Consider the following 25,043-nt stretch of genomic DNA (forward strand, 5'->3'; position numbering starts at 1 on the left):
CTCTAGCATTAGTGGCCTTCTTGTCTGAATTCAAATATTGGGGATAAAAACTACTGAACTTATAAGGACTTCAAAGTGGTTACTACTGGTGAAATACAGGCTACAATCAGATATAATGGGGTGGGAGATTGCAATGTGCACCAAACTGTTCACAGAGCTAAATGTAGGTTCTAGTGAAGTCACAGGCTGGAATATGGACACTCCCATCATGCATACCTGACTGTGTGTGAGCCAAGGAGTCTCCATATCATAGTCTTTATGAACACAAGTGTCCAAACTCCAGTCTGTAGACCCCCAAAGTGTCGACACTCCAGTCTGTGTGACTGCAGGAGGTCCCTACCTCAGGATATATGTACCCAGGAGTGTCCACATCTAGCCTTTGTGACCTGAGCATGTCAATACCCTAGTCTTTATGACTCCAGAAGTGTTCATACCACAGTCTGTGTTATACAGGAGTGTCTGTGCCTGGTCTGTCTAACCTGTTTCTAAATTACTCTGTGTGTGACTCATGGGACTCCGCATCCCAGCTGTTACCCCAGATGTGTCTGTACTCAGTCTGTGTGACTCGGAACATTCAAACTCATGGCTGTATGACCATAGGAGTGTTCACACTCCATTCACAAAGGAGAGAAATGAATAGATATCCTTCATTTCTGTTGTGGATAATTAGATAAAGGTAGATTCAACAAAGTCTTTTTTTAAAAAGACTTAGAGATAATCATAAGTTGAATTAAAAACAGGAGAGAGAAATTCCCATCACTTGAAAAACAGAAATTATTCTGTAACAAAAGATAGACCAAGAAGGAAATACCAAGAAGGCATAAAAAATACTGAAAACATAAAACAACACAGAATTAAAATTCTGAGGATAAATATTAATGGATTAAATTCCATACATTAAGTGACAAGGACATGCAGATTGGGCACACAGATTGAGTAAAAATTCAAAAATCAAATAATGTCTAAATCAAAATAATTCAGAAAGATTTTTTTAAACAGCAAGTAAAAATGTATGAGAAAAGTAAAGACAGAGAAAATAGTAGTTGCAATATAAATTCAAGATAAAATTAAGGAAAACAGCATGAAGCAGTCAAAAAGGACCCTTTTTATTGATCTAGAGCATGATCAAGATTGAAAATATAGTAGTCACGAATTTTTATAGTCCATATAACAGACCAGACCATCAGCTAAAGAACTAGAGGACAGCCAATTGAATCCTTGCCAACTTATCCATATGGCTGGATCAACAGTCTTCATACTAGACATTTAAAAATGAAATAGGCCTGCAGTTAGGTTTAGTGGAAAATGCAGCAAAATAGAGGAAGCGGTCTACCTGTTTTCCTCACCTCTGGACTCAAAGAAGGGTACTCTCATGGCCTTGGGTGTTCTCTCTTGCAGTGAATATGAGTGGCCACAGGTATAATGTCTAACGTTCATATTAGTTCTTGACTACCCTAGGCCCATTAAAAAAAAAAAGAATACATATTTATGATTCATTTGGTTGTGTCAGTCTTAGTTGTGGCATGGGGGAATTTTTGTTATGTCATGTGGGATCTTTTATTGCAGCTTAGTTGCCCTGTGGCATATGGATGGGATCTTAGTTTTCCAACCAGGGGTTGAACCCAAGTCCCGGGTACTGTAAGGCAGATTCTCAACCACTGGACCACCAGGGAAGTCCTATTTTTTTTTTATTTTAATTGAGGTATACTTGAAATACTATATTAGTTTCAGATGTAAATATAATAAAACATTAATATTTGATACTTTATATATTGTGAAGTGATCACCATAATAAGTCTAGTAAACATCCATCACCATATATAGTTACAAGTTTTCTTTTGTGATGAGAACTTTTAAGAGTACTTTCAAATATGCAACACAGTATTAACAGTATTATTATATTACAGTATTATAGTCACCATGTGATACATTATCTCCCCTTATTTGTTTTATAACTGGAAGTTTGTACCTTTTGACTCCCTTCACCCATTTCACATTGCCCCCACCCCACCTCTGGCAACCACCAATCTGCTCTCTGTATCTATGAACATCCCCTACTCCAGGTCCATTTTCAGGTTTTATTCGAAATGAGAAGTTACTCGTGGTCAAATTCTACCTCACAACCTCGTCTGAATAAAAAAGATGTGCACTACTCTATTACTGAACCACAAGAAACCCTCAAGTTATTTAAAAACATAACTTTCAATGACCATACTCTCAGACCATGATGCAATAGTGATTAGAAATTAGCACTCAGTTCTAAAAACGAAGACATCAGGGTCCTCCCACCACCCTAAATGAGGTTTGGGCTACATTCTCTGAGGCTGTTTCCTCTACCTGTCCCGGGTGATGCTCTAGTTTCCTGACAGGATTGATCTGGTCTTACTCATTCTTGCATCAGAAAGATTATTCAAGCATCAAGTATCATTGCTTTCTACTCCTCATTGTTGAGTGTGTCTTAAGCTAGAATAACCTGTTTGACATGATTCTTGAGCTACACAGCATGTTACATGTTTCAGGAGCTCTCGGAAGACTGATTTCCCAGATCCAGAAAAATGCAGTCCATCTGCTGTTCCCTTGGGCTTTTAGATTTTTTTCAGTTCCCTCAGAACTGCATGGAGATATGTTCTGAATAAAAGCCATCCCTGTGTTTTCATGCTCCATCCCACCTGCCTGCTTGTGTTGGACTGAGTTTAATACAACTCAGCACCAGTGAAATAAACACCGTCATTTCCTGCACCTTTTGGTTTGCATCATGTGCCTCCAGTATTCTCAGGTGAGCTTTAAATAAATTGACTTTTTCAACTAGTTAGACATCTATATTTAGCTGATAAATGAGGTAGCTATTCTATTCACCTGCTTCCCCCAAACTGGTGTAGAACTGGAGGCAGTGTTAAGGCCCCTGGGATCACTGGGGCATTTTATTGGGCCCTTGGAGAATAGTCAGTGTCAGAAGGTGGGTTCTCTCAAAGCAGAATTTCAGATGGAGTTTGGGGTATAACATGTTTATTAAGGATTGGTTCCTGCACAGGGAAGCAGGAGGAAGTGGGATTGGGGGAAGGGCCAGTTGATCTGTGATGAGGGCCCCACACAGTCTGGGTGGTCCCAAAAAGGAGCTCTGGAGCCAGAGCTGCCCATCAGAATGACCCTGTTGGGAGGAAACCATGGGGATTTATGTCTGGGCCTTGATGGGCCATCAGATGTGGGCTGGCCAAGGCAGGGCTTGACCTCGGGGAGGTGGCTCTCATCACCTGAGGCCCACCCTGCAGAGCTGACAACTGCAGCCAGGGCTTCCTTGAAACGGGGTCTAGGTGGTGCAGGGAGAGGGCTGGGAAAGAAACAGGTAGCCACTGGGTGAGTGAGTGAGGACCCAAGTTTTTAACCCATAGTCCTGAGCCAGTCACCTCTCTACTCTGTGGGTCAGTTTCCTCTGGACCCAGCTGAGGGTTAGGGAGTCAGTTCATTCATTCTTTTGACATGTAGTACCTGAGCCTTCACACTGTGCAAGGCACTGCAGCAGGATTTAACAAGAAATAAAACAGATAAAACCTCTGCCCTCAGGAAAACAGCCTTCCTGGTGACCCCTAAAACCCATGCAGTGATGCAGACTCAGAGCAGAGGTCACCCTTGGCCTTGCTTTTGATGATTGTGATGCCCGGTGAGCGCCGTGGCCTCGATGCATATTCAGACAGATGGCTGGCCAGCACAGAAGAGGAGGAAATGATCGGCTGAATCCATGTGATGACAGGAAGGAGGGAGCCACTGTGCGTTCTTGAAGAGGAGAACACAGAGATAAGTGTGGCATTATAGAAAGGCTATTCCAGCGGCAGCAGTAACAAAAGTGCAGAAAAAAGAAAGTTTTACCGCATATCACCCTACTTCTTGCAGGGATGAAAAGAAAAATAGACAGTCAAGGCCAGGCCATACCGCCTGCCCCGCTGGCTGTTAAATGTTTGTTTTGGGCTTATTGTAATCAAGTTATTGCCCATTGGTGGCAGCAATGATTGGGAATTTGCCTTTATGATCTGACAATTTGGGGGCCTCTGTGAATGAATGAATGGAGGTTGGGCAAGAGACCATACAGAGTATCTGGTGTGGTAGTTTGTACCTCTTGCAGCTAGCCCCTCCAAGGCCTCTCTCCTCCACATTGCCTTCATGGGATAGCCTGTACTTCTTTATATAATTGGCTGGGCTCCAGCTGAGGGAGGGAAAAGGCAATGGGTGGCAGCAGGGAGAGTGGAAGCCAGCAGCAGAGAATGTACCTAAGACAGAAGCTGCAGTCTTTTTATAAACTAACCTCAGAGATGCTACCTCATCACTTCGCCTAATTCTACCTGTTAGAAGTGACTCTGTAAATCTAGGCCACACTCAAGTGGAAGAGATGATATAAGTGCATGAGCCCCAGGAGGCAGGGGTCATGGGGGACCATCTCAGAGGCTGCCTACCACATTGCCTCTAAGGTGTTCGGGGCCACAGACAAATATTTTTGCGAGGTCTCCATCTATATGAATAGTTTGAATTAAAAATGTATTAAAATCATGGGTCCATATGTGGTATTATGATTTATTAATGAGGATTTAGAAAAAAGTGTAGAGAAGAGGTATTTTTATTAGAATATAGTTGCTTTACACTACTGTGTCAGTTTCTGCTGCACAGGAAAGTGAATCAGCCATACATATATACATAGCCCCTCTTTTAAATTTCTTTCCCATTTAGGTCACAAGGCACTGAATAGAGTTCCCTGTGCTCTATAGTAAGTTCTCAAGAAGAGAGATTTAGGTATCTGTTTATTGTATAGTCAATACACCTGAATAATCCTTGTATTTCCAGTCTCCATCTCTTCCTCTTCAGGTCCAGGAGCCATCTCCTTATGTTCTTTATGTTCTTTTTTGTCAAATGTGCCTAAAAAGGAAAAAAAAAACATCCTTCACCTTCCATGTAGGGAAAAACCAAGTTTTCCACCTCCTTCTGTGTTTCTCTTTCTGATGTGTCTCCTATACTACTCACACAGAACACTCACAACACCTCTGACACAAGATGTGTAGGGTTTTTTTCCCCCACATCAAGCAATTCTTTATGACACCAGCTGGGTGTCCTATAATTTAACTCAATTCCAACACTATCTACCTGGAGAATGCATCAGATCCCAGAGATTAAGGGCTCAGCCCCACGAGACTGCCCCTCACCCCACTTCAGATACCAATTGCAAGTAGTAGGTCCCCAGGTTACCCACAAATTCTGTCTGATTTGGTTGCAAATCAGAGGTTCCCATGACCTCCTCTTCAAGTTAGATTAATTTGCTAGAGCAACTCACAGAACTCAAGGAAATACTTACGTTTACCAGTTTATTAAAGGACATGATAAAGGATACAGATGAACAGTCAGATGAAGAGATACCTAGTGTGAGGTCTGGGAGACTCCTTAGTGCAGGAACTTCTGTCCTGTGGCACTGGGGTACATCACCCTCCTGGTATGTGGATGGTTCACCCACGAGGAAGCTCCCAGAACTTCACGCTACTGAGATTTTATGGAGGCTTCCTCACGTAGGCATGATGAATTATTAACTTCATTTCCAGCCCTCTCCCCTCTCTGGAGGATGGGAGGTGGGGCTGAAAATTTCAAGCTTCTAACTATGGTGTGGTCTTTCTGGTGACCAGCCCGCATCCAGGAGCCATCCAGACCCACCTAGAGTCACTCAATAGAATAAAAGATATTGCTAGTGCTCTGTTTCTTTTTTTATTTTTAATTGGAGGATAATTGCTTTACAATGTTGCATTGGTTTCTGCCATACATCAACATGTATAACTATGGCTGATTGATGTTGATATATGGCTGCTAGTGCTCTTGTCATGTAGGAATTTACAAGGGGTTTATGAGCTCTGTGTCAGGAATCGGGGGCAGAAACAATATATATTTTCTATTTTCTCACAGTGCCATTACTGGCTAATTTCATCTCCTACCACAAGTAGGTAGCAACGCCATTATTACCCACAATACTGTGGCTTTTTAGAATCTGTTTGTACTGGAAAATATAGAGCGCCTGCCTCTGCAGTTTCCTAATACCATTTACTTAATGCTGGTTACATCTTACTTGGGACATCACGTCGTACATTGGGCTGCCCATAAATCCTGGCCTCCAGTGACTCCTCATACTTCTGTGTTTTGCTGATAAGACCCACAACAGCAAATCTTACACAGAGTATGTGGGGAAATGTGAACAAAAATACTTCATTTTCTGGTCATGTTAAATTTTCTGTTTGGAATTTTATATCGTAAATGTAGAACAAGAAAACTTCTAGCCATGTCTTTTCTTGAACTCTTTAAACAATAATCACTGCATTCCTAGAATGAGATCTATTGCAAACTTGACTGCACCCCTACCTTCCACACATCCCCACTAGGGGGGAGGAAAGCATGGTGCCCATGGCAGAGTGAGAAGTCTCAGCTGTAGAAAGAATGTCCATTCTTGGACTCCCCTGGAAGTCCAGTGGTTAGGACTCCACACTCTCAACACACAGGGCATGGACGGCTTCAATCTCCAGTCGGAAAACTAAGATTCCCCCATGCCACAAGGCATGGCCAAAAATAAATAAATAAAAACAATCTATAATAATAATAAATGCATATATTTCATTTTAAAATAATTGTATTCATTTATGGCCACACTGGATCTTCATTGCTGGGAGCGGGCTTTCTCTAGTTGTAGCAAGTGGAGTTTACTTTCTAGTTGTGGTGTGCAGGGTTCTCATTGCAGTGGCTTCTCTTGTTCCAGAGCACAGACTCTAGAGTGCATGGGCTCAGTAGTTGTGGCACTCAGGCTTAGCTGCCCCACGGCATGTGGGCTCTTAGTTCCTGGACCAGGGATCAAACCTGTGTGAGCTGCACTGGCAGGTGGACCCTTAACCACTGGATCATCAGGGAAGTGGTTTTTTTTTTTTTTTTTTTTTGAAGAATGTCCATTCTTCATCTTGCCACCCCATGGACTGTAAACCACTAGTCTCCTCTGCCCATGGAATTTTCCAGTAAGAATACTAGAGTGGGTTGCCATTTTCTTCATCTGGCAGGGCTTGAGACCCACCTAGAGGAGCATGATATCACCACATTGATGAGCCAAGAGACCTGACTGGAGTTGTGGAGCAATTGTCTTGAAAGTTCCTAGAGGGAGTGGACATGGCCCAGAGAATTGCCTGATACCTGGTGCAGAGCCTGTGGAGGAAATGATTGCCCTGGATGCTATACAAGGTAAAGGCACCTGCCACCACCTCTGTACCTTTAGGTGCTCTAGACTGGAGGCATGAAAAAGTCATGGTGAGAGCTGATACACATGCAGCTCAAGCACAAGGGCTGGCACTGAATGTTCAGGCCTGGAGCCTTGAACTTGGCCTATGAACAACACAACTGAAAGTCACCCCAAATCAGTCTGTTGCCACCATTCTGCTGTCCTAGTCTCATAAGATCCTATGAAAGAAATGCCACACTAGCCAGCAGGAGCAATCTACTCGCCAGGCCCTGTCCCCCACTCCTCCACCCTGGGACTAGCCACAGAGCTCTGGGACAGCCCCATAGGGTTACATCAGTGACGATGGCTTGTCTCTGCTCCTCTTTGTCTGTAGCCCCAGCTGGAGACTTGAAGACCAGGGCCTGGGTCACCTGAAGGCTCCTTTACTCACATGAATGGACATTGATGCTGGTTGTAGCCTGGGCCTCTCCATGTGGTTGCTTTGGGCTTCCTCACAGCATGATGGCTGGGTTCCAAGGCCAAGGACTCTGAGAGAGAGGCAGGTAGAAGTTGTACCTTTGATGACCAGTTTTGGAAGTTACATAGTGTCACTTCCCCTATACCCTATTCATTGAGTCAGTCATAAAGTCCTGCCCAGGTTCAGAAAGAGAAGAAAAAGGTTCTGCTTCTTGATGGGGAGTGAGAAGGTTCTGGAAAGGCACATGGGGCCAGAAATATTGCTGCGACCATTTTTGGAAATTACATTGTTGCTGTTCAGTTGCTCCATGGACTGGAGCAGGCCAGATTCCCTTATCCTTCACTCTCTCTCAGAGTTGACTCAAACTCATGTCCATTGAGTCAGTGATGCCATCCAACCATCGCATCCTCTGTCATCCCCTTCTCCTCCTGCCTTCTATCTTTCCCAGCATCAGGCTCTTTTCTAATGAGTCGGCCCTTCACATCAGGTGGCCAAAGTATTGGAGCGTCAGCTTCAGCATCAGCCCTTCCCATGAATGTTTGGGGTTTATTTCCTTCAGGATTGGGTTGACTGGTTGGATCTCCTTGCAGTCCAAGGGACTCTCAAAAGTCTTCTCCAATACCACAGTTCAAAAGCATCAATTGTTTGATGCTCGGCCTTCTTTATGGTCCAATTCTCATATGTATACATGAGTACTGAAAAAACCATAGTTTGACAATAAGGACCTTTGTATGTAAAGTGATGTCTCTGCTTTTTAATACACTGTGTAGGTTCGTCATAGCTTTTCTTCCAAGGAGTAAGCGTCTTTTAATTTCATGGCTGCAGTCACCATCTGCAGTGATTTTGGAGCCCAATAAAATTAAGTCTGTCACTGTTTCCATTGTTTCCCCATCTATTTGCCATGAGGTGATGGGGCTGGATGCCATGATCTTAGTTTTTTGAATGTTGAGTTTTAAGCCAGGTTTTTCACTCTCGTCTTTCACCTTCATCAAGAGGTTCTTTAGTTCCTCTTCACTTTCTGCCATAAGGGTGGTGTCATCTGCATATCTGAGGTTATTGATATTTCTCCCAGCAATCTTGATTCCAGCTTGTGCTTCATCCAGCCCAGCATTTTGCATGATGTACTCTACATATAAGTTAAATAAGCAGGGTGATAATATACAGCCTTGATATATTCCTTTCTCACTTTTGAACCAGTCCATTGTTCCGTGTCCAGTTCTAACTGTTGCTTCTTGACCTGCATACAGGTTTCTCAGGAGAGAGATAAGGTGGTCTGGAGAAATCTGTATGATTTTCATAATTTTGAAAATTATAATCTACTACCTGTATAATTTCCATAATTTTGGAAATTATAATCTACCACTAACTGAATGAGAAACTTGGCAAGTTGCTTCACCTCACTAGGCCTCAGTTTCCTTATCAATTAAATGGGTATAATAATAGTGTCTATGGTGGAGGGAAAGAATCACATGTAATAATGCACATTAAGTACTTAGTCCAGTGCCCACAGTATGGCAAGTGCTCAGGAAAATTAGAAATTATTGTCAGTAATCATTAGCATTGACCAATGAGGCATCCTGGTATAGCTGAAACAAGGTGTTGTGGGTTGAATTGTGTTCCCTTGCCCCGCCCCCCAAGTTTATTCAAGTCTTAACCTGTGAATGTGACCTTATTTGGAAATCAGTCTCTGCAGGTGTGATTAAGATGTAAGTTAAGATGAGGTCATCCTAGATTAGGGCAAGCCCTGAATACAATCACTGGCATCCTGATGAGAAGAGGCTCAGAGATACACACACGGGGAGAATGCCATGTGACAATGGATACAGAAATTAGAGTGATGGGTCTGCAAGCTACGGACCACCAAGGATTGCTGGCAACCCACCAGAAGCTGGAAGAGGCAAGAAAGGACCCTCCCCTGGGGCCTTCAGGGGGCCCTGCCACCAACACCTTGATTTCAGACTTCTAACTTCCAGAACTATAAAATAACTTCTATTTTTTTTCTCTTTTTTCTTTTTTTTTTGGCAGCACTGCATGGCTTGTGGGTCTTAGTTTCTGACCAGGAATTGAACCTGGGCCCTTGGCAGTGAAAGTATGGGTATCTAACCACTGGACAGCCAGGGAATTCCCAAAATTTCTGTTGTTTTAAGCACCCCCCACTAATGACTCAACAGACACTGGGACCCTATTCTTTTCTAGGTACTGAGAATACAGTGATGACTAAAGTAAGAATTCTGCATCTGATGAGCTGGCAGCAAAACAAGCAGTAAAGTGACAGATGTACAAGCTGGATTTAGAAAAGACAGAGGAACCAGAGATCAAACTGTCAACATCTGGTGGATCATAGAAAAAGCAAGGGAATTCCAGAAAAACATCTACTTCTGCTTCATTAACTATGCTAAAGCCTTTGACTATGTGGATCACAACAAACTGGAAAATTCTTAAAGAGCTGGGAATACCAGACCACCTTACCTGCCTCCTGCGAAACCTGTATGCACGTCAAGAAGCAACAGTTAGAACTGGACATAGAACAACAGACTGGTTTCCAACTGGGAAAGGACTATGTCAAGGCTGTATACTGTCACTCTGGTTATTTAACTTATATGCAGAGTACATCATGCGAAACGCTGGACTGGATGAAGCACAAGCTGGAATCAAGATTGCCAGGAGAAATCTCAACAATTTCAGATATGGAGATGACACCACCCTTATGGCAGAAAGTGAAAAGGAACTAAAGAACTTCTTGATTAAAAAGCTGGCTTAAAACTCAACATTCAAAAAACTAAAATCATGGCATCCAGTCCCATCACTTCATGGCAAATAGATGGGGAAAAAGTGGAAACAGTAACAGATTTTCTTTTCTTGGGTTCCAAAATCACTGCAGATGGTGACTGCAGCCATAAAATTAAAAGATACTTGCTCCTTGAAAGGAAAGCTATGACAAACCTAGACAGCATATTAAAAAACAGAGATATCACTTTGTCGACAAAGGTTGGTATAGCCAAAGCTATGGTTTTTCCAGTAGTCATGTATGGATGTGAGAGTTGGACCATAAAGAAGGCTGAATGCTGAAGAATTAATGCTTTTGAACTGTGGTGCTGGAGATGATTCTTGAGAGTCTCTTGGAAATTAGCGAAGAGATCAAACCAGTCAATCCTAAAGGAAATTAACCCTGAATGTTCATTGGAAGGACTAATGCTGAAGCTGAAGCTCCAGTACTTTGGTCTCCTGATATAAAGAGCTGACTCACTGGAAAAGACCCTGATGCTGAGAAAGATTGAGGACAGGAGGAGAAGGAAAAGACAGAGGATGATGGTTGGATGGCATCATCGACTCAGTGGACATGAATTTGAACAAACTCTGTGAGATAGTGAAAGACAGGGAAGCCTGGCATGCTGCTGTCCATGGGGTAGCAAAGAATTGGACAGAATTTAGGGACTGAACAACAACAACAACAAAGCAATGAACAAAGGGGCTCTGAGAATGATGGCATGAGACTGTGGGGAAGAGGCTCTGTGCCTCAAGTCCCTAAGTTTGATAATTCACTCTGAGGACTCCAGACTCTGTGGAGTCATACTCACGGTGATGATTTGTTACAGTGAAAGGACACAAAACACAGTCAGCACAGGGAAAAGGCACATGAGGTGAAGCGGGGAGGGAAACACGAACAAGCTTCTTAGGCTCCTGTCCTGGGGGAGTCCCACGGGACACGCTTAATTCCTCCAGCAATGACCAGTGACAAAGCATCTGAAATGCTATCACAGAGGAATTCACCTGGGGTAAGAGTCTAAGATTTTTCTCAGAGGCCAGTCATGTAGGTACCCCCTGGTTAACAGGCACCAGAATGGTAGATCCCCAGAAGGAAAGCAGGTGTTAGGCATAAACCACAGAATTTGTCCAAACTATTTAAGCACAGTCACCTACTTGTCATTTAGAGAGTGCTGGGAATTCTCCCGAAATCTGAGTTCCCAGATGGCAGCTATATTAGTCAGCTCGGGCTGCCGTACGAGTTACTGCAGACTGGGTGGCTTAAACCATAGAAATTTCTGTTCTCACAGTTCTGAAGCCTGGAAGTCCAAGATCAAGGTGCCACTAGGGTTGGTTTCTGGTAAGGACTCTCTTCCTGGCCTGTAGATAGCTGCCTTCTTGCTAGGCCCTCACATGGCTTTTTATCTGTGCGTGCACCAAGAGAGAGAAATTTCTAGGGTCTCTTCCTCTTCATCTAAGGACACCACCCTTATGGCCTCATTAGGTGGTGGGACCCCACACTTATGGCCTCATTTAACCTTGATTACCTCCTTAAAGGCCCTATCTCCAAATACATTCACTTTGGGTAAAGGGTTGCAACATAGGACTTTGGGGTGGGGGCACAATTCAGTCTCTTACACTAACCAGTGTCCAAGTTTTCAAACAGGCCTTCCTAAGGACAGCAGTCACAGGCCTTCTGTGCTACATCTTTTCAGCACAGGCTCCAAACCCAGTTCTGGAAGCCTTGAAATGGCTGTCAATCACATTGTTCCCTGGGAGGAAGTGGGCCCCATTCGGTGCTGTGGTCCAGGTTACAATGACTCCTTCACTGTGTGTGGAGTACCTTCTTGCCAGCTTGGTCACCGCTGACGAAACCAGAAGTAGATGTAAGAGCAGAAGGCATCCCTACAGGTAAAGGACAGAATGTGTCCTTTATTTAGCGGGGAGTCATTGCAGGGTTTTGAGTAACACTAACAGCTAACACTGCTGACTGAGAGAAGCTTCATTTCTCACAAGTGGCAAAAACAAGGATTTCAGACATGCAATTCACTATGAAATGGATCAGGGCAAGTTGAGACCCTCTGACTGTATTTACTAGACCTCATGTACATACAATAATTCCATGTATTAAATACACATAAAATGCAGTACCATGTGAATTCATGCATGTGTTTACCAGAAAAAAGAAAAGCTAAACATGGATTGAACTGCTACTTCCTTAACCGGAAGTAGGTGTCGTGGATTTTGGAAATGACTCATAAATTGTGAGATGACTCAGGACTGTATGAAACTAGGCCATCTAAAACTTTATTAAGTCTCATTTCATACAAGCTGTATGTATACAAATTATATAAATAGAGTATGTGCTAAGAGTGTATTCAAAGCTAGATCTGAATTAAGGGCACTGTGCTTATAAAAGGCATAATTCCAGCAATCTAATTTTATTTTGACAGTGTATTAAGAGAAGGCAATGGAAACCCACTCCAGTACTCTTGCCTGGAAAAGCCCAAGGGTGGAAGAGCCTGATAGGCTGCAGTCCATGGGGTCGCAAAGAGTCGGACACGACTGAGCGACTTCACTTTCCCTTTTCACTTTCATGCATTGGAGAAGGAAATGGCAACCCACTCCAGTGTTCTTGCCTGGAGAATCCCAGGGACGAGGGAGCCTGGTTGGCTACTGTCTATGGGGTCACACAGAGTCGGACAAGACTGAAGTGACTTAGTAGCAGCAGCAGCAGCGGCAGGGCATATTAGAAACTTACACAAAAATCTAGAGAACAGCAAAATGAACATTCTGTACCACATCCAGCTCCAACATTCATAAGCTCATGGCCAATCATCTACATATCCCATCGACTATGTACCCTTCAGATTATTTTGAAGCAAATCTCAGACATCATATTTTTGAATGTACAATATGTGTATGTGTATCTGAAAGATAAGGACTCATTAGAAAATCTAACCTCAATACCATTTTCTCATTTAAAACAATAATAAGAAATCCTAAATAGTTTCAAATATCCATTCAGCCCTCATATTACCCTAATTTTTTAATATATATTCAAGATGGCTTTATATGGATGCTTTATTGTTGTTGTTGTTCAGTCATCCAGTCGTGTTCAACTCTTTTCGACCCCATGGACTACAGCATGCCAGGCCTCCCTGTCCCTCACCATCTCCCGAAGTTTGCCTAAGTTCATGTCCATTGCATGGGTGATGCCATTCAGCCATCTCATCTTCTGACGCCCTCTTCTCCTTCTGCCCTCAATCTTTCCTAGCGTCAGGGACTTTTCCAGTCAGTCAGCTGTCTGTATCAGATGACCATAGATGTTCGCATCAGGTGGCCAAAGTATTGGAGCTTCAGCTTCAGCATCAGTCCTTCCAATGAATATTCAGGGTTGATATCCATTAAGATGGATTGGTTTGATCTCCTTGCCATCCAAGGAACTCTCAGGAGTCTTCTCCAGCATCATAGTTCGAAGGCATCAGTTCTTTGGCATTTGGCCTTCCTTAAGGTCCAGCTCTCACAACTGTATGTGACCACTGGGAAGACCATAGCCTTAACTATATGGACCTTTGTCAGCACAGTAATGTCTCTGCTTTTCAACACACTGTCTAGGTTTGTCAGTGTGAATGCTTTGCACCCCCATAATTAGGCACATACTGTTGGCTGTCTCTTTTTATGATGTCACCAGGCATTGATGAGCAGTGACTGGATCCATTTATTTACAAGAGGGTGAAAAAGTAGAATATTTTGATTCTCTTATTCTTTCATTTATTAGCCCAAATATATTTATAAAAGGATCTCCCCCCCCAACTCTTTGCTTGTATAAGAAAAACAGGATCAATACTTGATACTTGATTCTTTCCCTGTATTTATCAGTTTCCAACATAAAGAGCTGTTTTCCAAGACTTCCCTGGTGGTCCAGGGATTAAGACTCCCTGCAGGAGTCCACAGGGACTGCAGGTTCCTGCAGGGACCACAGGTTCCCCTGGTGGAAAAACGTATCCCACTGGCCACATGATGCAGGGGAAAAAAGAAAACAAAAAAACCCAGGTTTATATTTCATGTATTTCAAACCACTGCAACCTTGTTGATGCTCAAATTGTCCCATCGACAAATCCCTGGGATTATCTTCAATTTGGCTTCTGAGTCAGTCACTCGTGACTTCTGGATTTTCTGTTCCACCAAAGCATTCCTTTCTTTCTGGTATTGTAGAAAGATTGAGGGTAAGAGAAGAAGGGAGCAACAAAGGATGAGATGATTGGATGGCATTATCCACACAATGGACATGAGTTTGAGCAGACTCCAGGAGATAGTGAAGGACAGGGGAACCTGGTGTGTCGCAATCCATGGGATTGCAAAGAGTCAGACACAACTGAGCAACTGAACAACAGCCTCCTTTTGTTTGCTCACATGGCTTGAGGCTTTGTTACATTTTCCTCTTGGTGGCAATGTTGCTCCAGAAATGCCAAGAAGCCCTTAATTCCTCACCCCCACCCCCATCTACACTGCCTCTTCACCCGCCTTTCGCGTCTGAAAAAAACGCAGCAGAGCCCTTTGGCGATTGGGAAGGAAGCTGCTGGCTGCCGTGTTTGCGGGAAACCCGCTCACTGCGGCAGTACTGCCCATCTTTCTCCTTTGATGAATCTGAAATAAATCTGAAGTCTAAGCTGCAAAGTCTGACATCTTCTAGAATTCCATTTCTACTCGACCTGCTGCTGCTGCTGCTGCTAAGTCGCTTCAGTCGTGTTGGACTCTGTGCGACCCCATAGATGGCAGCCCACAAGGCTCCGCCGTCCCTGGGATTATCCAGGCAAGAACACTGGAGTGGGTTGCCATTTCCTTCTCCAATGCATGAAAGTGAAAAGTGAAAGTGAAGTCGTTCAGTCGTGTCCGACCCTCAGCGACCCCATGGGCTGCAGCCCACCAGGCTCCTCCGTCCATGGGATTTTCCAAGCAAGAGTACTGGAGTGGGGTGCCATTGCCTTCTCTGCTCTGGCCCATAGGACAGTAGCAAATGTGATGAAAACAGAGGCTTGAGGTGTGCTTACATATGCTGTTCTTGGGAACCCTAAACCCAGGCTAGCCTACCAGAATGGAGGTGAGCCAGGTCAGCAGAGGCCTCTCTTATACCTACCAGCCTGCCAACTGCTACATGTGTGAGCGACACCATCTGGTACCCTCCAACACCAACTGAGTTGGCCTACCTACACCAGAACAACCACCCAGCTGACCCACAGAATCTTGGGAAGTAATTTAATGTTTACTGTTTTAAGTCACTACGTTTTGGGGCTGTTTCTTATGCAGCAGAAGTCAACTAATATGCAATTCTTAAAATGATTTCTAAATACTAACATAAAAATGGAAAAAGATATTTTTAACAAACCCCTTGTCACTGTGCAAGCATATTCAAAAGTATCTTTGAGTAGAGCTTCTTTTCTTTTGGCTGTACCTTGCAGCCTGTGGGATCTTACTTTCCTAACCAGGAATTGAACCCACATCGTTTTCACTGGAAGTGTGGAGTCTTAACCACTGGACCACCAGGGAAGTCACTAAGCATTTCATTCAGTTCAGTTCAGTCGCTCAGTCGTGTCCGACTCTTTGTGACCCCATGAATCGCAGCATGCCAGCCCTCCCTGTCCATCACCAACTTCCGGAGTTCACTGAGACTCACATCCATCGAGTCAGTGATGCCATCCAGCCATCTTATCCTCTGTCGTCCCCTTCTCCTCCTGTCCCCAATCGCTCCCAGCATCAGAGTCTTTCCCAATGAGTCAACACTTCGCATGAGGTGGCCAAAGTACTGGAGTTTCAGCTTTAGCATCATTCCTTCCAAAGAACACCCAGGACTGATCTCCTTTAGGATGGACTGGTTGGACCTCCTTGCAGTCCAAGGGACTCTCGAGAGTTTTCTCCAACACCACAGTTCAAAAGCATCAATTCTTTAGTGTCAGGAATAAGGTGAAGATGTCTGCTCTTGCCATCTCCATTTAACACTGTAGTGGAGATTCTAGCTAGTACAATCAACAACACCAAGTAAAGCTATCTTCATTCATAAACAATATGGTCCTATATGTAGAAAATAGTATCCTAAGAAATCCTTTTAAAAATAACTTCTAGAGGACTTCCCTGGTGGCCCAGCGGTTAAGAATCCACCTGCCAATGCAGGGGGCACCGATTCAATCCCTGCTCTGGGAAGATTCCACACGCTGCAGGACAACTAAGCCCATGCACTTCAACAGTGTATTAAAAAGCAGAGACATTACTTTGCCAACAAAGGTCCTTCTAGTCAAAGCTGTGGTTTTTTCCAGTAGTCATGTATGGATGTGAGAGTTGGACTATAAAGAAAGCCGAGTGCCAAAGAATTGATGCTTTTGAACTGTGTTGTTGGAGAAGACTCTTGAGAGTCTCAAGGAGCTCAACCCTGTGCTCTGTGACAACCTAGAAGGGTGAGATGGGGTGGGGATTGGGAGGGAGGTTCAAGAGGGAGGGGACATCTGTATACTTACGAATGATTCATGTAGTTGTATGGCAGAAACCAACACAACATTGTAAAGCAATTATCTTCCAATTAAATATAAATTTAAAAAATAAAAAATAATACCCATTAAAATGAAAAAAATTAATTACAGAAATATTTAGCAAGAAGAGTAAAAAGCTTACTACCTAAAATTTCTATTGCCCCAGAATAACCACTGTTGAAGACTTGATATATACTCTTCCAGTGTATTTCCAATGAATATTATAAAATAAAAATAAACTTTTCTCAAAAAAAAGACAAACCATAGACTGGAAGAAAATATTTTCAAATCACACGTCTAATAAAGGACTTATATCTGAAAAATACAAAGAACTCTTCAAACTTAGTAAGAAGACAGGCCAATTTAAAAATTGGCAAAGGATTTGAGTACACATTTCACCAAAGAAGGTATAGAAATGGCTAATAAGCAAATGAAAATGTAGATACTTAGCATCATTAGTCATTAAGGAAATGAAATGCAAATTAAAACCACAATAAGATGTCACTACATTCCAAATGGCTATTGAATGGCTATTACCAAAAAGGCAGATCCAAGTGTTGACACAAATGTGGAGAAACTAGAACCGTCATGAATGGCTGATGGGAATTTTAAATAGTACAGTCATTTGTAAAGGAGTTTGACAGGTTTCTTGAAAATTTATCAATAAACTAATCATGTTGTTGTTGTGCTTAGTGACTCTGTCATGTCCGACTCTTTGCAATCCCATGGACTGTAGCCCACAAGGCTCCTCTGTCCATGGGGATTCTCCAGGCAACAGTACTGGAGTGGGTTGCCATGTCCTTCTCCAGGGGAACTTCCCAACTCAGGAATCGAACCAGGGTCTCTTGCATTCCAGGCAGATTCTTTACCAGCTGAGCTACTCTCATACAACCCAGCAATTTCGCTCCTAGGAATCTACTCAAGAGAATAAAAATATGTTCACACAAAGACTTGTATGTTAATATTTTTTAACTTTTTTTTTTTTTTTTACTATTTATTTATTTTGTTGCTTGGAGTCTTAGTTTTATTGCTGCTCAAGGACTCTCTAGTCATGGCAAACAGCCCTATGGCACTCAGAATCTTCTTGGACCAGGGTTCAAACTTGTGTCCCTGTATTGGCAGGCAGATTCTTTACCACTGGACCACCCAGGAAGTCCATTATTTATAGCAGCATTATTCATAAATACACTTTTGAACTGTGGTGTTGGAGAGGATTCTTGAGAGTCCCTAAAGGAAATCAGTCCTGAATATTCATTGGAAGGACTGATGCTGAAGCTGAAACTCCAATACTCTGGCCATCCGATGCAAAGAACTGACTCATTGGAAAAGACCCTGACGCTGGGAAAGATTGAAGGCAGGAGGAGAAGGGGACGACGGAGGATAAAATGGCTGGATGGCATCACTGACTCGATGAACATGAGTTTGAGCACGCTCTGGGAGTTGGTGATGGACAGGGAAGCCTGGCATGCTGCAGTCCATGGGGTCACAGAATCAGACACAACTGAGTGACTGAACTGAACTGAACTGATTCATAATAATGAAAGTCTAGGAAGTATCCATATGTCCAATACTGGTGAATGGATAAACAAAACACGGTATATCCAAGCAATGGATTACTGTCAGCAATAAAAAGGAACAAAATACTGATACATACTACAACATTGATGAACCTCAAAAGTCTTATACAGAGTGAAGGGAGCCAGACAGAAAGGCCTACACATTGTAAGATTCCATTTATGTGAAATGTCCAGAAAAAGTATCCACAGGGACTTGCCTAGGGCTGGGCATCAGGAGTGGAAAGTGACTACAGGTGGGCTTGAGGGAAATTTTAGATTTGATGAAAAACTTCTGAAACTGGTTCATGATGATAGTTGTATGATTCTGTCAATTTATTTAAAAATCATTGAATTGTATACTTACAATAGGTGAATTTTATGATATATAAATTATACCTTGATGAAGCTATAAAATACATGTACAGACTCAGGAGAGACAGACGGGCTTTATTATCTTGCCCTGGCAGCCATAGCAACACCAACCACAGTGTGTGCTTGGAAGATAAACCAGATGAGAAACCAGGGCTGAGGGCATAGTGCAGCCACCACAGTTCTCTTGACCAAAACTGGTGACTTCCTCAAGGACCTGCTATTAGCATTGTGAGATGCTCTTCTAGGGTTCTTCACAACAAAATATTTCATTTTCTTGACTTGAAATCAGACTTTTCCAGGCCATGGTTTCTGCGCTCTCGTTTCCCTCCAAATCATCACCAATAACTAGTAAGGTGCTGCTGCTGCTGCTGCTGCTGCTAAGTCGCTTCAGTCGTATCCGACTCTGTGCAACCACATAGATGGCAGCCCACCAGGCTCCCCCATCCCTGAGATTCTCTAGGCAAGAACACTGGAGTGGGTTGCCATTTCCTTCTCCAATGCATGAAAGTGAAAAGTGAAAGTGAAGTCGTTCAGTCGTGTCTGACTCTTAGCGACCCCATGGACTGCAGCCCACCAGGCTCCTCCGTCCATGGCATTTTCCAGGCAAGAGTACTGGAATGGGGTGCCATCGCTTTCTCCGATAAGAGGTGCAGCCACAGCAATTTCTTAAACAAGAAGGGCATCAAACCTGGACTGGCATCTCTTTTCATACATGATATTTTACATGTTTCAATGCCATTTTCCCAAATCTTCCCACCCTCTCCCTCTGGATGGTATGGGGAGGGAGGAGGGAGGAGGGTTCAAGATGGGGAACACATGTATACCTGTGGTGGATTCATTTTGATATTTGGCAAAACTAATACAATTATGTAAAGTTTAAAAATAAAATAAAATAAAAATAAATAAATAAATAAAAAATAAATAAACAAGAAGGGATCACAGGTGCTGTTGGGCCTTACTACTATCCAGAAGACCTTTTGTTTGCCTTTGGGAAGAAATTCCCATTTCCCTCAAAAGATCTTCCAAAGTTTTATGACTACCCCCCAGGCTTATTTCCTTTATCTTTCTAGCAGATGATCTGGTACTCCAAGATCTGGAAAAATGGAATTTTCTTTACTTTTCTTCTCTCCTTCCTGCTCAGTCTTTGACATCTTTATCCCCATTCTCGCTTCCTTCTCTGGATTTCTGGAACTCCGGAGAATGACATGGCTAGATTCTGAGATTAGGTCATTTCTCCTTTTGTTTCTAATGTGAAAATTTTGTCTTTTTTCACAAAAAGATGGCAAGAATAGTTCGAAGTTGAGGCTCTGTTAGATTGCTAAGGTTCTAAAACCTTAGCAATTTTTTTGGTAAAAAAATTTTTTGTGTGAATATATCTTGTAGGATTTTATTTAGGCCAAGTTCTTAGTACACAGCAACAATAAATTCCAAATACAATTTCAAAATTAAAGAACGAGTGTTCCCCCATCTCATCCAGAGGTGGTTTAATGGCACATACAAAAAAAAAATATGGACTGCTTCATGAATTTGCATGTAATTCTTGAGCAGGGGCCATGCTAATCTTCTCTGCATTATTCCAGTTTTAGTATATGTGCTGCCAAAGCGAGCACTAACTTGGTAAATTGAAAGTTGGCCAACCTCTTCCCCTGTCACATGTGTACATACATGGCCATACCTGTTTTGGGGGGAGGGGAGGAGGAGATTCATTAGTCCATCAAAAATTTGACTAGAGTCCATGTTATATATTTAAATTATACTTTAAAATGTACATAAAATTTATCATAAATAAATTATAACATTTATTTTAAAAAGTCACCAATAGTCTCCATATTGTGTCTAAAAAATGGCAAATTTTGCAGAAGGCTGGATTCTGCTAAAAGACCAATAGGAAAAATAGTAATAATAGCTGAAAGTTTGGTTTTGTGCCATTGCTTAAATGAAATGACAAGAGGCAATCTTGGAAGAGTGAAGTGAAGAAGAAATGGGAAAAGAAGAAGAAATTGGGCCAGGAGGTACCCAGCGCCCTACCAAAGTGTCCTGGGGGCAGCAGCAACCTCCCTCCCAGGACTGAGGGGACTTCTAAGAAAGTGGAATTTATGTGTTCAATTTGTTTTCAGGTACTAGCCCAGGGTTATCCTTCTCCTGTGTCCCCACATAGAAAAAGGAACAATAATTCTGGATACAGAGGAATCAGAGCCAGGGGCAGCTACCAAGACATTATTTAGGTAGCAGCTGCCAAGAAGTAAATAACATGTAATATAAAAGTAAAAAAAAAAAAATGATGATGATGATGACAGAAAAAACACAATGTAGGAAAACCTGGACTCTTGCCTAAGGGGGCCTTGTTTAGTAAACTACATGGGATTTCACCTCAACTGCTTCCATTAAATTTTGTTTTCTGATGGCCTCGTTCCTTGCTTTCTACCCTTTCTTCATCTTGTTTTCAAAATATATGTGTCTCTGGTCATAATATGTTAAAGGGAAATAACCTTGTACCTGTATCGGTTCACCTTGGTTCTGTCCTGTATCTTGTACCCCTGGGCCCTTTTCTCAATGAGAAATTTCTGGAGAAGAGAGGCCAGGCCTGTTTCATTATCCTTCTGCATTGCCTGGAAAACTGGCATGTGCAAAAAGGTATTTAATAAATATTTTGAAAAGCAACTTCTAATCTCTTCAGAATCATTGAAGAACTGAGAGGTTGAATGAAGTGTCTGATGAAGGCCTGAAATGGATGCTATTTCTACTGTGAAGATATCAAACAAAGGTTCAATGGTGAGTAAAGGAATTAATCAAAAGGATAAATCTTCAGCAAGATCCCAATTCGGTTTCCCCTTGAATTCCAATCAAACACTGACTTTGGTTATTCATTTTCCCAGAAAGTGGCAGCAGGAATCTCTTCTTAAGCCCAGGCATTGCCAAGAGGCACCTATTAGGAGGTCACTCTGAAAAAGGTAATGATAGTCACCAATTACAGAGCTTCAGCCTTGGCTCAGAGGCGCTCATTTCTTCTCTCTTATCGTAGTATGAAGGGCATAGGGCCTTGGCAAGCAGGAGGAGCAGTGAGACTTATCTGCAGCTGTCACACAAACCAGAAAGCCAGTGTCTCACCAGCAGGCTAGGGTCAGGTCTGGGGTAGTCTTCATGTCTCCTCTTTGCCCATACAAAGAACCAAAAGAGAAAAAAAAGAAAAAATGTTGAATGACAAGAATTACTTGTGTCAAACAAATACCATCAAAGACAATTTAAGAATTGCTCATCTGTGTGGGAGATAAGGGCTTCCCAGGTGGTGCTGCTGCTGCATCACTTCAGTCGTGTCTGACTCTGTACAACCCCATAGACGGCAGCCCACCAGGCTTCCCGTCCCTGGGATTCTCCAGGCAAGAACACTGGAGTGGGTTGCCATTTCCTTCTCCAATGCAGGAAAGTGAAAAGTGAAAGTGAAGTTGCTCAGTCGTGTCCGACTCTAGCGACCCCATGGACTGCAGCCTACCAGGCTCCTCTGTCCATGGGATTTTCTAGGCAAAAGTACTGGAGTGGCATGCCATTGCCTGGTAAAGAACCCACCTGCTGATGCAGGAGACTGAAGAGAAGTGGGTTTGATCCTTGGGTCAGGGAAGATCTCCTAGAGGAGGGCATGGCAACCCACTCCAGTATTCTTGCCTGGAGAATCCCATGAACAGAGGAGCCGGGTGGGCTACAGTCCATGGGGTTGCACAGAGTTGGACATGACTGAGCACACACACACCGTACAATAGATAATACATCACTCACAGGTAAGAGTGTATTTAGCCTATTCATCCACATCTGACTGTAAAGGTACATCTGACTATAAAGGCTTGATTGCCCAGTTCAGAATTTTTTAAAATATTTGTAAAAATTTTTATGTATTTGTGGCTGTGCAGGGTCTTTGTTGCTGTGAGGGCTTTTCTCTCATTTTGGAGAGTGGGGGCTACTCTAGTTGTGGTGTGTGGGCTTCTCATCGTGGTGGCTTCTCTTGTTGTGGAGCATGGGCTCTAGCGTGCATGGGCTTCAGTAGTTGCGACATGGGCTCGGTAGTTGCAGCTCCCAGGATGTAGAGTGTGGGTTCAATAGTTGTGGTGCATGGGCTTAGTTGCTCCATAACATGTGGGATCTTCCCAGACCAGGATTGAACCTGTGTCTCCTACATTGGCAGGAAAACTTTTTACCACTGAGTCACCAGGAAAACCCCACCCCCTAAGTTCATACTTTATATTCATGTGATTGTTTTCATATTTGGACTGAGAAATGAACTTGGATGAACCAGACTTCTATTTGCCTCTTTGCCAATGACATCAGTTGATTTTCCTGCCTCAGCTGGCCTCTATCCACTCCACCTCTAGCTCAGAGGACACTGCGTTACCAATTATTGTTTTCTGGATTGTCTCTCTAACTAGCAGTAAAGCCACAAAGGCAGAACTCATTCATCTCTGGACATTTCCCCCTACCCTAGAGGGTTCAGCACTGGGCTTACTGTGGCTTATGGGAGATGATGGGGTTTTGTGGAAACATGGGGATTGGCCTGCTTGTGCATTTGTTTATTTACTCATCCCACAGCTATTTCTCTCTCTTTTTTTTTCACATTCCTGTTTTTAAATTTTATTATTTTTTAAGACCAAAAACATTTTGTGTTGGGGTATAGCTGATTAACAATGTTATGATAGTTTTAGGTGAACAGGGAAGGGACTCAGCCATACACACACATGTATCCATTCTCCCCCAAGCCCCCTCCCATCCAGGTTGGCACATAACATTGAGCAGAGTTCTCTGTGCTATACAATAGGTCCTTGTTGGTCATCCATTTTAAATATGGCAATATACACATGACCTTCCCAAAGTCCTTAACTATCCCTTCCCCCTGGCAACCATGAGTTTGTTTTCCAAGTCCCTACAGCTATTTCTTGAACATCTCCTACATGCTTAAAACTGTAAAATCAAGCCACAAATCTCTTGGCCACTTAGGGATTACAGAGGAGGGATGATGGGGTAAGTCTGGGGGCCACGGGAGCCCACAGGAGAAGCTCAGAAACTGAACTCAGGGTGTCAAGGAAGGAAAGAGATGTTTCAGCTAAAATCCAAAGGATCAATAGGAGGTTGATAGACAAATGAGGTGAGGGGATAGGGGAACTGGGGACAGCATTTTATAAGACACTGCTCAGCCTTATTTGCACTAGCTGTGTGACCTTTAGCAAACCGGTCCCCTAAATTCTCTGAATTTCAGTTTCCTCATTAGTAATATGTGGACAAAAGTAGCTACCTTGTGGGTTGGTTGTGAGGGTAAAATGAGAGAATGTATATAACGTATGAGGCAGAACACTTTGAACAACATGTTCAAGAGACATCTCGGGGAGTAGAGATGTCTGAGTAATTCATCAGCTCAATCCCCTGTATTAAAGCGGGGACAGAGCTGTTATATGGGGGCAAAGACTCAGTCTGAGATCCAGTTCACTTTGGCTCTGCAAACTTGAGTCAACTAAGGGTGAACCAAGACGGCATTGAGTGTTCAGCTATTGGTGACGACTGACCAAACCAATAGATGGTAACTATAGTTGCAGGCCATCGGATGTCAAATAATTTTGTCTCAGAAATGACCAAAAGGGAAACTCATCCTGAAATTTCGAATTCATGGCTACAGGGACGCACTCCAGAAACCTCTACCATGAGACTTGGGAAAGTGAGGCTGATGGTGCTCTGGTTGGTTTAGTTACACCTCCCCTCACCGGCTGAAGATTCATGTTCTAATAAAAGGGCAGATTTGGTGTTTAAGGTCCTAAATATCCCTGTGTGCAAGTGACCAGATCAGATCTACTCAAGCTGGGAAATGCTCAATTCAGTGCCTAAAATAGAATCAAGTTATTGAGATTCAGAAATCCCTCATTTTTGCTGAGTTAGCCGAGTTTAGGAAACATGTTAACTGGATTTTAGAACTTGCCTTCTTCTTTTTTGCCACACCACGTGGCATGTGGGATTTTAGTTCCCCGACCAGGGACTGAACCTGAGCCCCCTGCATTGGAAGCATGCAGTCTTAACCACTAGACCATCAGGGATGTCCCATTAACTGTATTTGAAAAGACACAATGCTGTAATGATGTTTTTAGAATGAGATAGTAGTTGCTAGGGGCTGGAGGGAG

The 25,043-nt window shown here is 43.0% G+C and overlaps 1 non-coding gene across 1 annotated transcript; it reads right to left on the reverse strand.

Annotated features, from left to right (window-relative positions):
- Window positions 1-20,397: 20,397 nt before the first annotated feature.
- On the reverse strand, window positions 20,398-20,504 carry LOC112445308 (U6 spliceosomal RNA). The gene has a single exon (XR_003033665.1). It is a non-coding gene; the product is annotated as a U6 spliceosomal RNA (small nuclear RNA).
- Between the last annotated feature and the right edge of the window lie 4,539 nt (window positions 20,505-25,043).

The sequence above is a fragment of the Bos taurus genome, chromosome X, assembly GCF_002263795.3.
Source record: "Bos taurus isolate L1 Dominette 01449 registration number 42190680 breed Hereford chromosome X, ARS-UCD2.0, whole genome shotgun sequence".
NCBI classification, from domain to species: Eukaryota; Metazoa; Chordata; class Mammalia; order Artiodactyla; family Bovidae; genus Bos; species Bos taurus.